The 17,690-nt window shown below is 33.6% G+C and overlaps 1 pseudogene; it reads right to left on the bottom strand.

Annotated features, from left to right (window-relative positions):
- Positions 1 to 5,357: 5,357 nt before the first annotated feature.
- Positions 5,358 to 8,176, bottom strand: LOC141498906 (mitotic checkpoint protein BUB3 pseudogene; annotated as a pseudogene).
- Between the last annotated feature and the right edge of the window lie 9,514 nt (positions 8,177 to 17,690).

Below are 17,690 nucleotides of genomic sequence, written 5' to 3'. Positions count from 1 at the left end.
TTTTCTAAAAATTTGTATGCTATAGCACTAGGTGCGTGTATCTTTAATAATGATATTACTTCACTGCATATGGTGCTTTTGAAGAAGATTTAGTTTCCTTCCTTATCCCTTTTAATGAGTTTTATTTTTGCTTTGGTTTTGCCTGAGATCAGGATTGCTAACTCTGATTTTTTTATTCTGCTGAAGAATGATGTATTTCTCCAGCCTTTTACCTTCATCGTGTGTTTATCCCTCTATTTCAAACATACTTCTGATAAACCATATAATGTTGCATTCTTGTTTTTAAATCAGTCTACTATCTACATCTGTTTTATGGAAGAGTCCATCCCATTTACTTTTTTCAGTTAGGATAATCAACTCTGATTTTCATCAATGCTATCCTTGCCCATGTATACTTTTCTCTTTCTTTTCCCCCATCTCTCTTCATCAACCTTTGGTCTCTTTTCCCTTTTAAAATTTAAAAATATGTTTAGGCTTTTGCAAGGCAAATGGGGTGAAGTGGCTTGCCCAAGGCCACACAGATAGGTAATTATTAAGTGTCTGAGACCAGATTTGAACCCAGGTACTCCTGACTCCAGGGCCGGTGATCTATTCACTGTGCCACCTAGCTGCCCCTTAAAATTTAAATTTACTTTTCTCTCTCTCTCTCTCTCTCTCTCTCTCTCTCTCTCTCTCTCTCTCTGTCTCTCTGGCTAGTAACTCCAATGTCAAAAGATAAGAGCCAAAACTGAGAAGCCACAGAGAGGGAAAAGGGGCAGGGCATTTTGGTAGAATTACAGTGAAGTGGGAAAGAAAAATTTCAACAGTATTTTTTCATATTAATATTCATTCATCTGTTCAATTCAAAGTACTTTCTAAACTCAATTGTCTTTTCCTTGGGAACTATGGAGAACATCATAAACAGTCTGTAAAGACTTTATTTTTATAATTTTTAAGCTCTTTTCTTTAGCCAGTTTCTTCAAGATTTTTACACCCTGTTCTGGCTTTTTTTTTTTTTAGTTCCTTAGAGAATTCCTTCCCTTTTACACCCAGGCACCAGCTTGGAAAAAGAAAATAAAGAGCCACCAACTGCCAAAAGGGCCTCACCCAAAGCCTTCCCCTCCTTGCTAGATCCTAGGATTCCTTCACAGCTTTACCAGGGGATTTTCTTCTTCTGAAGGACTATCTCAGCCTCTGGATGGCTTCATGTCCCATGCCTGCCCCACGTTAAGGGCACCAATCGTTTCAATTCCCCTGACCAGCAGGGGATCCATTCGGCTCAGGAGAGAAAAGAAAACACATATATACTCAGGTAGGTAATATCAGCAGGATGACTGATAGAGCCAATTTATTCAAAACATTCATCTTATAGAGGAAAACCACAACATGATCATACAGAATAAAAAACAATGATGTAACTTTGTTATGGGCAGGAATTAACCTAGCAGGATGTGACCCAGGTCAAGAAGTTTGGAAACAGGGCTTATCAACAAGTGAGGCCAGGAATGATGATGTTATCAAATCAGAGTACCATGAGCATCAGCAAACCTTAGGTCATTCAATCATAACTGACCCAAACTCACTCGAGTAGCTCTCCACAGTATATTTTAAAGATAGAGTTAATGGGTGAGAAAGAAATGCACTGGAAGAAAGGGAAAGGAGCGGTAGAATGGGCTACATTATTTGACATAAAATAGGCATAAAAATATTGTACAATGTAGTGGATGGAGTAAATGAGGGAGCCTTCACTCTCATTGGAAGTGACTCAGAGAGGAAATAACATACACACACCATTGGGTACAGAAATCTATCTTACCTAGAGGAAAATAGGAGAGGAAAAGAAAGGGATAAAAGGGTCATTGTGGGGGGTGTAGATGATAGAAGAGATGGGAGATCCTGAGAGATGGTAATCAGATAGAACACATTTTGAGGAGGGACAAGGAGAAAGAAGATACAGAAAAGAATATATGTGTTACAGGAGGAATAGGTTGCAGTTAAATACAGCTTGTAATAGCAACTGTGGGCAAAAGAATATTGAAGTAATTTTTCTGAAGGACTTATGATAAAGAACAATTGGGATTGCTAAAATAGATAGGGTCAGAGAATGGCCTTGTTAGTGACTTGGAAGTCTGCTAAAAAAATCTTTGTTTAGCACAGACTTTGAGAAATTAAAATAGCACTGATACAGAGAAGAATTTGCATACTTTTATATTTTGAAAAAATAAAATGTTTTAAGGTAATTTTGATTATGAGTTTTGGAATTTATAAGATTATTAAGAGAACTACAAAGAAAATATTGTTTTTCACTAAAAAATTCTGAAACATCTGATCTTAAGAATTATTTATGGCAAAGTTTTAGGGAATATAGGGAATATACTTTAAATTAAAAATGTGATTATATATAATTAGTAAACTGTATTAGAACAGATTCAAACAATTTTTTTGAAAATTTCAAACTGTCTAAGATAAACAAAATGTGAATGAATTAAAGTGTCATCCACCACATTTGTATGTGATGGATTATTTATTAAAATTATATATATATATATATATATATATATATATATATATATATATTGTAACACTGGCTTTGAAAAAAATTTACAGCTTTTTGAAATTAATATCCATATATTTAAAACTAAATCTTATTTTGTTTTTGAAAATAATATATTTGAAATAAAAGGAAAATAAAAATAAGTTTATAATACAGAGATGTGAAAGAAATTTGTGTAAAAGATATTTAGATCTAAGGTTAACTTTAAGAAAACTTATTTTGTTTTTGCTTTAAGAGAATGAAATGTCAGGCTGGGAATCTTATGTTTCACAGTAGGTTAAGAGTTAATAATATTTAAGTAAAGAACTGACAATTGATTGCTTTGTAGGGATCATAAGAGAAAAATATCAGAAATTATGACCCTCTTGGTTCCCTGAAATTTTAAAACAACATGATGGACCTTATTCTAAGCCTGTAGGTCCAAGAATATATGCAATATTAGAAAATAAATTATATAGTCCTTTTATATCAATATAGAAGAATGAATTACATGCTATATTATTGGTACTAAGAGAACAGCCACAATTCTTTAATATTTTTACAGATCGTAAGTATGATTATCATGTCATCAGATGCATATTAACAGCCTTTATTAATCATAGGACTGATGTAGTATTATATCAGCTCTTTAAAGAATTACTAGAAGTGAGAAATGGATGCAATTCTTTTTTTATTGAACATATAAATTCCCACCCTGGATTGCCTGGAGATATATATATATATATATATATATATATATATATATATATATATATATATATATATATATACACACATACATATGTGTGTGTGTGTGTGTGTGTGTGTGTGTGTGTGTGTGTGTGTAATGCCTCTTTACTATAAAAAGAATTTAAAATCACCAGAGAGTGACCTAGGAATATAGTAAAATAGTAAAATCCTGTCCACAAAGGAGTATTTACCTACCCCTTCAAATTATTTTAAGAATCCTAGAGTCCAGGCTCCTATTGAGTTATGGCAGATGGATATGACTCCTTATATAACTTTTGCAAAAATGAAATCTATTCATATTATTGTAGATACATTTAGTTCATATACAATGGCAACAGTCTAAGGTTCGGAGGCTATTCTATGTGTGATTGATTATTTATTCTATTGTTTTGCAGGGATACCAAAATTTATAAAAATAGATAATAGCCCTGGATATACTTCTATGGCATTTAAACAATTTTGTCTATACAATATAAAACATACAAGCCTATAGCTGACAAGAAAACTAGGTCATAAAAATGTTTCCATATAAACAGAAAAGAGGGAATGTGGGGACGGAGATACCAGACTACACCTAAATAATTCATTAATTTGTCTTTGGATGATATGAATAAAACCTTGGGTGAAAAATACTTTGCTTACAAAATTACTGCAGATAATATAATAAACATCCCTAAGGGTACTCATAGAATAATGTAGAAGGATACAAAACATAGACATTGGAAAAGACTTGATCAATTACTAACCTGGGATAAAGGGTATGCTTTTGTTTAGTCCACAGATGGAGAAGCTGGATGTCAGAAGAAAATATCAGATTGTACAGACCTGATGAATCAAGCAATATAGAAAATAAACAACTTACTTTTAAGAAATCAAAAAAGAAAGCATAAGAAGAGAAAGAAGGACAGACCATGCAAAATGAAAACCAATTTGGGAACTGAAAAAGGAACTGAATATTGGAATTATGTGCAAAACCGTCCATGGGTAACAACTATGCCAAGGAGAGAAAAATATAACTGAAGTTATTTTGATAAAGGAAGCTGAAAAGTTATTTTGGATATAACAAAGTTACTATAGGAAATATCAAAGAAGAGATGCTGAGAAGTTAGGTATAATTTGTCTGACTTAAATAGTATCACACCACTTATAGTGGAATTTTGATCATTGCTGAGAAAAATGAGGTAAATAATGTTAATTGTTATTTGAGCATATATATGTAAAGAAGTGATAAAAAAGGATAAGATAGAAGCAAAATACATTCAAGAATTGTCAGAAAATTTTATCATATCATTTTAAGATCAGAAGAAGACTATATGAAAATACTGATCATTTGATTAATACATTACAAACTTCTGTAATAAACAATTTGTGTTAGGGAAGAATATATAGATTTGAACAACTAATTGTATGATTAGTTGTATTTTCCACCTATAAATGGTACATGGTTACATGGTATTATCTTTGTTTTCAGCTTTATTGTAATTAGGATATTGATCATTTGTTGTTTGTCTTTCATTTTAAAAACGATCTTTTGATATGGAATATTTGTATAAATTGGCTAAATACATCAATATAGCCCCCAACGAGATTTGATTCCTGAAAAGATAATTAAAGCACGCCATCTTTGGGCCTTGGGCCCAGAGTATTACGCAATTATATCTTATACTGATTCTCCTTGTGTTTCTCTTTTGCTGTTTCCCAAGTTTTTTCAAAGTATTTTTTCTGTAACCAAAGCCATATGCTATATTTTTTTCTGAAACTAATTTATTAAATAGGAAATAAATGGCAGAATTTGTGTTACAGACTGTCAAGCTGCTAGGCGGGGGTAGGTATGGAAAGGGGGAGGATAAAATTTTCCAAATAGAAATTTCTTTTTAGGTTACAATACAAGAACACAAGAGTTCTGATTCTAAAATTGTTTCTAAAGCACTAAATAGTACATATACAGTTTCTTTTAAGACAAGGGGGGAAATGAAATCCAATGACAAAAAATTATCCATATTTAGTATAAATTATCCCTTAAGGACAAATATCTTTTGTAGGAAGTACACAAAAACTTTCCACAGAGAAGCCACACTTCCACAAGATGATTAGATTAGGTAGCCTTGGGTTTTGTTTCTGCATCTGTCCCTTGGAGAATGAAGATACCATCTTCAGGATGTTCAGTGTCATCCATTTCATACATATATGATGATGCTATTGCAAGTGTGATCCCATCATTACTGAAAGCAAGTGATGCTATGCTAATAGGATACCGATGGAATTGGCACAATCGTTTCTTGTTAAATGGATCCCAAATATTAACAAATCCATCAGATCCACCTGTAGCAAATGTGTTGTAAATGTTGTGAAAGAAAATGGCATTTACAGGATAAATCTGCTTGATTTTATTTTCTTTTAGCCTGTGACATTTGAATATATATTTCTTCTTCTGTACCTCAGGACTTGGGCCCAAATATTCAACTGCCACTCGGCCTTCAAAAGAGCTTAACACATAACCCTGCTTGTATGGAAATGCTCATATAGAATGGGCCTGGTACCTTAGACTAGACTCTTTTCTCTGCTGCACATAGCCCATATTCCTCAAGTCCCATACCAATACTCTCAGAACAACTGTCCCCACAATTAATCTGTTTCCAGACACAGAGAGTGTGTAAACCTTTTCTGGCTGAGAAAAGGTTCCCTCATTACAAGGAGTTCTAGGATCCCACAATTTAACTGTTTGGTCCCAACTTCCAGTAACCATAACATTGACTTCTGGACAATATTCAACACCTCTAATAGATGCTTCATGAGTTCCAACAAGATTTTCTTGATCAGTATTCAAATCATGCAATTTTAACTGGTGATCCAAGCCCCCACTCCAAGCATGTGTTGGATCATAGAAGGCACAGTCGAGGACAGCACCAGTGCGTTGGTATTTGAGGAGCATGGTGTTGGCAGAGACATCTTAGAGGCAGACTGAAATGTCCCAGAAGGAGGCCAGCAGGAACTGGGATGTGTTGGGGCTGAACTTAACAGATTTCAGTTTGAGCACCAGTTTGGTCAGTTGTGAGCTTGTTGTGTAAACAGAAAAGGGGGAAGTGTTGAGAGCAACTTGATAAAGTTTGGGTCAGAGGTCAGTTATGCGTAAATGACCTAAGATTTGTTGACCCTCAAGCCTGAAGGCTTTCCACAGAACTCTGATTTGATAGCACAACTGTGTCATTGCTGGCCTGACTTGTCGATAACCTGTTTCCAAACTTCTTGACCTGGGTCACATCCTGCTAGGTTAATTCCTGCCCAAAACAATGTTAATCATTGTTATCTTTTTTTTTTTGCAAGGCAAATGGGGTTTAGTGGCTTGCCCAAGGCCATGCAGCTCGGTAATTATTAAGTGTCTGAGACCGGAGGATTTGAACCCAGGTACTCCTGACTCCAGGGCCAGTGCTTTATCCATTGTGCCACCTAGCTACCCCATGTTTTTATCTTGTATGCTAATTTTGTGGGTTTTTTTCTATAAGGACTGTTGGATGTTTTCAATATACTTGCTCTGTGAGATGCCCTGCTCATGTTTTTCTTTTGACAACTTGTAATACTTTCTCCTTGACTTGGGAGTTCTGGAATATGGTTATAATAATCTTGTAAGTTTTCATTTTTGATCTCTTTCAGGAGATGATCTATAGTTTGCTTCAATTTCTATTTTACCTTTAGCTTCTAGAATATCTTAGCAATTTTTACTGGAATATTTCTTGACTAATGAAGTCTAAGCTCTTTTCCTGGTCATGACTTTCAGGTAGCCCAATAATTTTTAAATGATCTCTCTTAGATCTGCTTTCTGGGTCAGTTGTTTTCACTGAGATATTTAATATTTTCTTCTAGTTTTTCATTCTTTTGGCTTTGTTTTCTCACAAAGCCTTCCTTTGTTACATGCTGTATTTGAAGGCATTATTTTCTTCAGAGCTCTTTTGTATCTCCTTTTCCATCTGACCAATTCTCGTTTTTTAAAGCATTCTTTTCCTCCTTGGCCTTTTGAATTGCTTTTTTCTCTATTTGACCTAAACTGGTTTTTAAGATGTTATTTTCTTCATGTTGTTTCTTGTAATTCCTTCACCAAACAGCTGACTTGGTTTTCATGATTTTCCCATATTTCTCTCATTTCCCTTCCCCATTTTTCTTCTACCCCCTTTACTTGATTTTCAAAACATTTTTGAGCTCTCCCATTGCCTGAGACCAATTCAAATTTTATTTACAGGTTTTGGATACAGAAGCTTTTACTTAGTTCTCTTCTGAGTGTGTATTTTGTTCCTCCATGGGATCCAAATAATTGTCTATGGTCAGATTTTTTTCCTTCTTTTGTTTTCCCATTTCCCCAGTCTATGACTCTATTTTGACTCATTATTAAGGTAGGACTCTTCCACCCACCCAAGGATGGAGGAAACATTTTCCAAGCTTTTGCAAAGTTTTTTTTTTTATCTCTTTTAAGGGACAATCACCCAGGGACCTCAATTTTTCCAACATCTTGTAAGGCTCTGACTGCTCTCCTGCTCTGTGCTCTGATCACTGGATGACCACAATAACTCCCCTCTGCCTTGGAACTATGAGGAGGGTTGGTCCTCTCTCTGCTTTGACAGTACAGCTCCTTTTCCTTAGCCTAGGTCCTAGACTGCTACCTAGAAATGAATATTGACAAAGCACCAGAGTCCTGGCTCGGAGATAGCAAAGAGATCTCTCCTCTGTTCCCTGATCCCTTTACTTTTCATGTTCTGAGGGTTCTGGAAGCAATTTCTGGGTGTGTCTCTGACAGGTGATTCTACAGTCCTGTTCCTAGCTCTGAGAGACAAGTCTGCACTAAGGCCTGCATTGGACTGGGTCCATTTTTTATTGTGGAATCACTGAGTTTTCCCACCAACCTTCCAAATTGTCCTTGGCCATCCCTGGAATGAGAGATCAGGAAACTGCCCTTGCTGCCATGGACCCAGGCATTTTGAGGTACCTAGATGCCCTGTGGGTTATTCCTGGATGACTAGAGACAGTTTGTTCTGGTGACTGATGGGGCCAGGCTGAGCTATGGTCCTTTCTATCCCTGGTGTAACAGAAAGTTCCTGTGGATTTCCAAGTTGTCTTGGGCTGGAAAATTGTTTCACTCATTCTTTCTGTGCTTCTGTCACTCTTCAATTTGGTTAGAGTTGTTACTTAGAGGTATTTGGAGTGGTCTGGGGAAGAGTTGCCAAAATTACTTGCTTTCACTCCACCACTTTGCCTCCATCCACCAATTGTGCCTCTTTATGTGGTGCCATTTATCCTCTAATGCCTAGGCTTCTCTAAGAATAATCCTTCTTTTCATGTTTTTATTGTTTTAACACTGTCTTAAACCTAAAAACCTCTCTATCAAAATGCACTCCCCTATCTGTCCTGATAGAAGTATCTTTCTCAAGAGCTGATTGATTGATTGATTGATATGCAACTTGCTTCATGGTCATTATCTTCTTCCATCCCTTTAGAAACATGCTCCTCAAGAGTCATAAATAACATCAAGTTATACCAATTCTCTCTACCTATCATTCACACGCAATCTTCAAAGCACTGTGCCAAATAAAATAATTTTATGAACCATTAATATAGCCCTTCTAAGCACACTCCTTCCAGTTGTAGTCAAAGAATCAAGCAAAACAAAATTGCTTCCTGATCACCATTCCTTCTAAGTTCCCAATCTCTCTCCATTCCTATTTCAACTTTCTCACTATAACCCTACTCAACAAAAGTATCATGTAAACTCTCTCCTGTCCTTATTGGACTCCCCCATAGCACTACAATACTCCTGAGCTAAAATATCAGGCTCACTCTTTGAGTACACTCTCTCGCCCTCTGCCCCATACTACCCAAGTACAATACTACAACCTCGTTAACTACAGTATGCAACAATGCAAGTCCTTCCTAGACCACTCTCTCCCTCTGTCCCTATTGTACTTCAATCATCCTTAAATAAAGTATCTAGCAAGTAAGGTAACTTCATTTTTTAATTATATTGAGACCCTCTGAGTACCCTCCCTCACTCTGAACCAAAAGAAAACACAATCCTCATAGTCTACATGGTTCATGATTCATTTATACTCATTTCCACTTAGTACAATGTCTTCAACTATATTCAACCCTCCTTTATAAGGTATTGGCTAAAAGCTCAATACTTTTAACCTTATCTTATACCCTTACTTTTTTTTCTCTAAAGATGCATCTTTTATGTATCCTAGGAGAATTACATTATCAAAAGTTACAAGTATTATCTTACCTTGTAGGTATGTGTACAGTTCAATGTTCTTGGCAAACTTTTTTCCTCTTTCTATTTTTTTATGCATCTCTTGAGTCTTATATTTGAGGATCAAATTTTCTGTTAAGTTCTGATCTTTTATCAGAAATGTTTGGAAATCTATTAAAATGGAAATATAGCTATGCCAAATTTTTCAGGGTAGTTGATTCTTGGTTTTAATCCAAGGTCCAGTACCCTACAGATTATAATGTTAGAGACCTTCCATTCCATTAATTTTGAAGATGATAATTGTACTTCCTTAATACTTAAATTTCTTCTTTCTGACTGTTTCAGTGTTTTCTCCTTAAGTTTAACAGTAATATTCCATGGATTTTATATTCTTGGATTTCTTTCTGGAATTGTTATGTGAATTCTTTCAAAAACTATTTTGTCTTTTTGTTCTAGGACATTACGGCACCTTTTTAAAAATAATTTCCTGAAATATAGTTGCTGGGCCCTTTTTTTGATTGAGACTTTCAGCCATATAAATAATTAATAAATTACATCTTCTGGATTTATTTTCTAAGGTGTTTGTTTCTTTACATTTTCTTCTATTGTTCGGTCTCTGGGTTTTGTTTGATGGAATCTTGTTGTCTCATAGAGTAATTAGTTTCCATTTTTAGGGCTTTATTTTCTTTAGTTAGTTTTTGATTCCTTTTCCAGTTCATTAGTTTTACTTTTAAATGAGTTGATTTCCTTTTTCATTCGTTAATTTCCCTTTTTAAACTAGATATTCACTTTTTATTGGTAAATTTTATTTTATTTTATTTTTAGGTTTTTTGCAAGGCAAATGGGCTTAAGTTGTCAATTTTATTTCTAAAGGAATTAATTTCTTCACTCAATTTTTTTATATATCTCCTACATGGTTCTCCTTTCTTTTTTCCATTTTTCTTCTTTCTCTCTTCTTTGGTTTTTAAAATCTTTTTCAAACTCTTCATTAACATTTTGGATTTGAGGTCAATTCATAAACTCTTTTGAGACTTCACATGTAGGCAATTAGGCACAGCTTTCTGCTTCTGACATGGCATTTTTGTCATCCCTATTTGAATAGTAACTTTCTATCCTTAACATTCTTGTTTGTTTGGGTGTTTTTGCTCCTTTTAATAATTGAGTTCTGTTCCTGGAGTACAGAGATTATAAACTTAAGTTCTATGCTTTGAGGCCCAAATCTGGTTTCTACTTCCTATACAGCTCAGGTATTGGCTATGCAGAGTTTTCTTCCCTATGTTATGCCCAGGCTTTGACTATGCAGTGGTTTGTTCCCAACCCAGTCTTTGTTCTTGACCCAACATTCCCAGGGCCTAGACTTTGTCTGTGGATGGGATCCTCCATGGTGGCCTGCACTCAAGTTGTTTTGCTGAGCTGAGACCTGCATTGTGGTGTTTCTAAGAGCCTCCTTCTGGTTTTCCCACAATCCTGACTACATTGGACTTTTTCCCCCTTTATGCCCAAAGACAAAGGCCTTTACTGAAGATTCTCCATTATATTTTGAGTGGAGAAATTGTTTCACTTTTTTTTTGTCTTGGTGTGATATACAGAATTAAAGTCTGTGTGGAGACTTCATTTTAAGTTTATGTCGGGAAAAGCTCCATGCTAGCTTTATGCCATCATTTTGGCTCCACCCAGAAGTCTCAAAATCTTTTTATATACTCTCTTAAAAAACGTTTTAGCTATGCCTATTAGCCCTAGATCATTAAGAAATTTGAGAATCATTATGCATATCTCTTAATTATTCAAAAGAAAACAAACTACATTTCATAGGATCTTATAACCCCAGTATATTTCACTGGAAACCCCCTTAAAGTGACATATAAAATGAAATAACACTTGTTAAATGCTTTGCAAACCTTAGAACATTTGGATTTGAAATTTTTATCATCCTCATCATAAATTTAGCTGTTTGTTGGGTCAAGTTATTCTATTCAACCTGGATCTTTGTAATTATCTTCTAGTTTACATTTTTCTTTTCTATAAATCTAGTATGAGCTCTTTGATAAATTTGTATAATAAAATCTCAGAAAATTTTGTTACCTGTAAAAAAATGAAATAAGGTTACTTTGACATGAGCTGTTGTTTGAGATGTCATGCTGGCTCTTTGTGATTTACACTACATTATCTAGGCATTTTTGCAATCCATTCCAGACTTTTCCTAGAACTAAAGTCAAGTTCACTGTCTATAATTTGTTTATGTAAAGGGGTATTTTTATTCAATCTCTGTTCTTTCAGCATTTGTTGCATATTTTAAACAATTTTCTTCAGTTTCCCTCCTTGTTCTTTGACTTCTTCCATTTCCACTATTATACAAATCTTTCCAAGGATTTACATTCTCTTTTGTTTTTAACAGTAGGAGTCCAACCTAGATTTTGATTAAAAATAAGTTTTGAATAGGAGTGGCTGTCAGCCCTCAGCTGTTTTTCTGTAATCTATTCTTTAGGAGTCATAGTGATTTTACTCTACCTGAATTTGTGTTCCTTTTCTCTTCTATACACACTTATTACATGCCTTCTCTTTCCTTAGGGAAAATGGACAAATTAAGGCCTATTTTGTATTGAGTTAAAAACTATTAACACTGATTTGCTAACATGAGTAGACCACAGTAATTCAATAATTTGAACTTGGAAATCTGGTAGCATATCTGGAAGCATAGGACTTAAAGATAATTTATACTATCTGTACTCATGGAACAATTAAAATTGATGGTAATCTGAATTGGAGCTCAAAGAATTTAAATTCACTAAAATTACCTTAAAATTCGCTTCTTTTTTTTTTAGTCTTGTGAATTCAGCTTGAATTACTCAATATCTAGTGTATTACTAATTTATTAAAATTTGATGTTGGAGATATTTGTGGAAACTAAGTGTTGAATGCTTTTTACCAATAACATTCTTTAGATTCAGTCAGTCAACAAACATTTCTAAAAATCATTTAGTTGTTAAATCTTAAACTAAACATTAGACTAGGAAAAGAGAAGCAAAACAAAACAAAAAGAAACAATCAAAATAACCACCATTTAAAAAGTTACTGTTCTGAAGAAGACTACAACTTAATGTATGAGATAATGTTTAAATAAGATATATGCAGGATAATGAAGAGATAATTAATAGAGAAGGTCAGCACTAAATTTAAGGTGGGGATTGAGAAAAGTTTCTTCCAGACATTTTAAAAGGACTTGAAAGAATTCAGGGAGTCCAGGATATTGAAATGAGGATGAAGAACACAATCAGAAGATTACCACAATATTGTAGATGTAATGTAATTAGAGTTTACACCAAGGTGGTGCCAGAGGATTGAAGAGATATTATGGACTTAAAATAGATAGGAATAAGTAAAAAATTGAATATAGGTAATGGAAGAGAATGCAAAATTGAGGATGGCACCTAGGTTTTCAGGTTGAATGAGTATAGGAAAAATTAGGAAGAATGTAGGTCTTTCCATTTTGGTCATATTGAATAAGATATTTACAGCATACAGCTAATAGGTGTCAGATGGAAAATAAAAGAGAGAAGGTAAGTGTAAAGAAAAGTAAAATGAGAAATTAAGAAAGGAGAAATGAGTAGGAGTCACAAGACAATTCAAAATAGCTTACCTGCTGTTGTCCACAATTCCACAACCAAATAATCTAGTTAGCTACAAAGTTTCAGAAGCACTTGCTTTTCATACTACTATATTTCTTAACATGATTATTTAAAAGCCTGTTTGGGAGCATTTTTTTCCCTGTAATGCTATTTTGTTGGCGCCTGGGGAGAAGGAAAAACTGCTTCTTAAAAAGCTTCTAAACAACAATTAAAGCAATAAGCAATCTCTGAAAAAGCTATTTTTCTCCCAGCTACACCTCCCCCAGTTCAAGTAGTGCTTTTGTTAGTATTCATATCTGGCTGCAAAGAGAAGCATTTCTATCAAGATTTCTGCAATAGTATGGACAAACATAAAACTGCAAAATACAAATTGCCTTTGTTCTTTCTTTGTTGTCAGGATGAGGCAGATGTTAATATAACAAGTATTTGCCTTTATTGAAAATACACATGTTAAAATGATTAATATTGTACATAATCTTTTGGCAAAATTTTAAAAGAATGTAATAACTGCGATGTATTTTCAATAATATTCTATACTTTAAGCATTTTATATTTCATGGATAAGGTGAGAGTTATCAATTCAGATAAAATCAAAATGGTATCAAAACGTAATTTTCCTTTCTGAAGAGTAAGTCAACAAAGGTTGCTAATATATAAATACAATGAATGCTGGAGATTCTATCACTGAATGACTTTTATTGCCAAAGTGAATTTACATGAGAGGATATAACAACATGAGAGGATATAACTTCTCCTGGAAAGAACACTAATTAGAAGTCAAGGATAATAGACTTTATTTTAATTTCATCAGTGATTATGAATAATTATATGATCCCTCCAAGACAGGAATGCAACCACATACTGATTCTCTTTCTTACAATCATAATATTGTGTTAACCGTGAGTCATTATTGAAATGTACTTTATTGAAATCACTTGTATATTGATTAATGGTAGCAATGGTGGAAATGTGAACCCATACTTTTTTTTAAAGACAAGCAACATTCATACTAGGATAGCCCTTAAATCACAGATTCTGCCATGATACCAAATACTTGAGTTTGACTTAGGGATTGTCACGCTTCTTTGGTTCATTGTACCTAAACTAAATAGTCTGGGAGCTTCGTTATTTGATGGCCTCTGGAGTATTGTCATAAACTCCCCTTATTGTTGTAATCCCAAAAAGTCAAACAATATACACACACATATGTACACACACACACACACACACACACACACACACACATATATATATATATATATATATTTATGTATGTAAATAAATGTTTATACACAACTATATATATAAATAATATGCACATGAATCTCTAAAGAAATAGAAGACTTACCAGCATTCATATTGAAAGTGTGAAGATGAATACATTATTTAAAATGAAACTAAAGAAGACAGGAGAAAATTAGGTAAATACTTAGCAATTAGGAAGGATAAATGACAAAAGCTTGCATTCTAATAGAATTGTAGAGAGAGATAAATGTCACCTCAGAATCCTTAAATATCACTGGAATAAAGAGAGATGAATACAAGACTAGAGTGTTTCTCCCTCTCTCTTTTTTCATTTTAAGAGGGAAAAAATGGCAGGGGAAGCATAAAAGGGATAAGGAAAAAGGGGAGAAGATGAATTTCTGATTATTAGGGTATACCAAAAGAAGAGTATAAAAAATGATTGTGGAAATCAGTTAATAAAATTTAAATGATAATAAACAAACAAAAACATACTAAACATAAATGTAGCTTATATTTGAAGACTCCAATGACAATCAAATATTTCTTCAAATAATTAATATAAAGAGCTATAAATATAATAAATACAAATAACATGAAACAGAAACTTCAAAAGTATATATATGTCCACCTGCTGATCTTCCAAGTTATGTCCTGTGCTCTCCAGCATGTAGATTAGGAAACTGTCCCCACTGCTGTGAGCTGTGGCTCTGGGGTGACCTGGAACTGCCTCTGGGAGGCTGAAGTTCTTTCACTTTGGCAGGTGTCCCTTTAACCCCATGGAGTGGAGCCTTTCCACTATTTTCCAGATTACCTTGTTCTGGAGAATTGCTTCACTGGATCCCTCTGAGGGTTCTGTTTCTCAAAAATTTACTTAGAGTCATAATTTTATTATTTTTTTAAATATTATGGAGAGAAAACCTAGGAAAGGATCTTCTCCTGTCACCATCTTGGCTCCTGGGATTCATTATTTCTAAAAAATGTTGTCCCTTCATTGATCCCATTCTAATAAAAGGATGGAGACTTGTATCTTGGAGGAAACTGACATCTAGAAAAGTAGAAAACCAAAAACCCAAAGAGAGGAGATTAGGCACTGAATATTGAATGGGGGCTAAAATAATCATAATAAGAAACAAAATCAAACTAGAGGTGGAGAGAGAGCATCAAAGGAGAGAAAGGAATTGTGAGATTTACTCATATGAAACTTGAAGCATAGAGGAGGGATAGAGGAATTGTATCAATCATTCCATTTCTTTTCCTAGTGTAAAAAATGTAAAGACTGAATATGAGGTCAAAGTGAAAGCAAATTTTGATAGTGTTGTGTGTGGTGATTAAAACATGAACAGCTATAATGATGATTATGATTTTAAGAATTAACCTGGAAATATAGGGCATATTAGAAAATGAGATAGAAAAGTGAATTTGTAAGAAGTGCATTCAAAACATAAAAATTTGCTCATGGTTAGTTGAATAAAAAAAGCAGAGGTGACAATTCTCATCCCAGGCAAAGAGATCAAAGAAAAAATGATCGAAGCATATATGAAAATTTAAATTTTACTTAAAGTAATAATTGAAAACAATGTTATCAAAAGGTAGAAAGATAGATAGATGTATTTATCAAATCACTAAGTAATTAAGTATTTAGTGAAAAATCTGATTGAAACTATACTGGAGACTTGAACACATCCCTAGATTAATGTAATGACAAGAAAACTAAGATAAACCTTAGTATTTTTTTTAAAAAAATTTGGAGAAATACTAAATGAAATAATCCATCAACTGGGGAATGGCTGAAGAAAATATGATATATGAATATAATGGAATAATATTGTTCTATAAGAAATCATGAGAAAGGGGACTTCAGAATGGCATGGAAAGACCTGCTTGAACTCATGTTGAATGAAGTGAACAAAATCAGAAAAACATTATACACACTAACAGCATCATGGAGTGATGATGAACTAACTATGATGGATTTGATCATTTCTGCAAAAAAATAATCAAATACAATACTATAAGATCTATGATAAAGTACACCATTCCATCCTTATCTGGGGAAAGAATTGTGGAATTTTAAGAATATCTTCAATCAAAAAAAAGTTGCCTTATAAAAAGAGTTGCCTTTTTGCTCTATATTTTTCTCCTCTGTTTGAAAGTGATTCTTCTTTCACAACCTTAATAATGAGGAGTTAAGCATCATTATAGATGTACAGACTATGTTATGTTGTTTCATTGAGGAAGAAGGAAGAAGGAAAGGAGGGAGGAAGAAAGATCTAAAAAATATTTATTGAAAACTACCTTTACATGTAGCTAGAAAAATAAACAAATATATCAAGAATTAAATGAATAGGGAATATCTCACATATACTGACACATTTGCAAAAAAAAAATCATATAATGGGCTATAAAAAGCAAACATTAAATAAGATTTAGATAGTTGGAAATATTAAAGCTATATTTAATAGCTAAAATAAACAAAATAATATATCTTAATATATGTTAAGATGTATACATTAAAAACAAATCAAAGATGCAATTATTTTCAATGAAAATCACAATATGTCAATATAACAAAATTCAGGATGCAGACAAAATAGTCAGTGAAAATGTATATATTTCTAATCACTTTAATCAACAAAAGAAAGAATAGAGAAAAATGAATAAGTAAACATGAAATCATTCTAGAAATAAAAAAGATAAAATATTGAAGAAAATGAAATCATTAAATTCATAAATAAAAGTTTATGGTGCTTTGTTTGTAAGAATATATTTTATTTTATAAAAAATGGAAAAGGAAAATTTGCAACAAAGAATAAAAACTGTGAATCTGGTGATTTTCAACAGGATAGCCTTTTAGTTTACACTCATCAGGTTAAAATTTTCCTACCAAATATTGGTGACATTAATGACCATCACAAAGATTAAATAGTGAATAAATTCATTTATCTAAGTCAGTAGAAAAAGAAATTGGTAGAAATTCTACCAAAAGTAATAGGTCTATTTATTGATTTTTTTAGGTTTTTTGCAAGGCAAATGGAGTTAAGTGGCTTGCCCAAGGCCACACAGCTAGGTAATTATTAAGTGTCTGAAACCGGATTTGAACCCAGGTACTCCTGACTCCAGGGCCAGTGCTTTATCCACTACACCACCTAGCTGCCCCTATTTATTGATTTTCAAAGAAGACCATGACATAAGGGGAGGTGATGCCATGACAACTCCATGAATTTAATTTTTGTGAGAGGGTGCTTTGCTAAGCCACTAGTCTCACCTACTCCTCCAGAGCCATATGGGTCTAGTGGTCAGATATGAATTAGAAATGACTGGA

This window comes from Macrotis lagotis, chromosome X (genome assembly GCF_037893015.1).
Source record: "Macrotis lagotis isolate mMagLag1 chromosome X, bilby.v1.9.chrom.fasta, whole genome shotgun sequence".
Lineage (NCBI taxonomy): Eukaryota > Metazoa > Chordata > Mammalia > Peramelemorphia > Peramelidae > Macrotis > Macrotis lagotis.
This window is presented reverse-complemented; position numbering and strand designations above follow the sequence as displayed.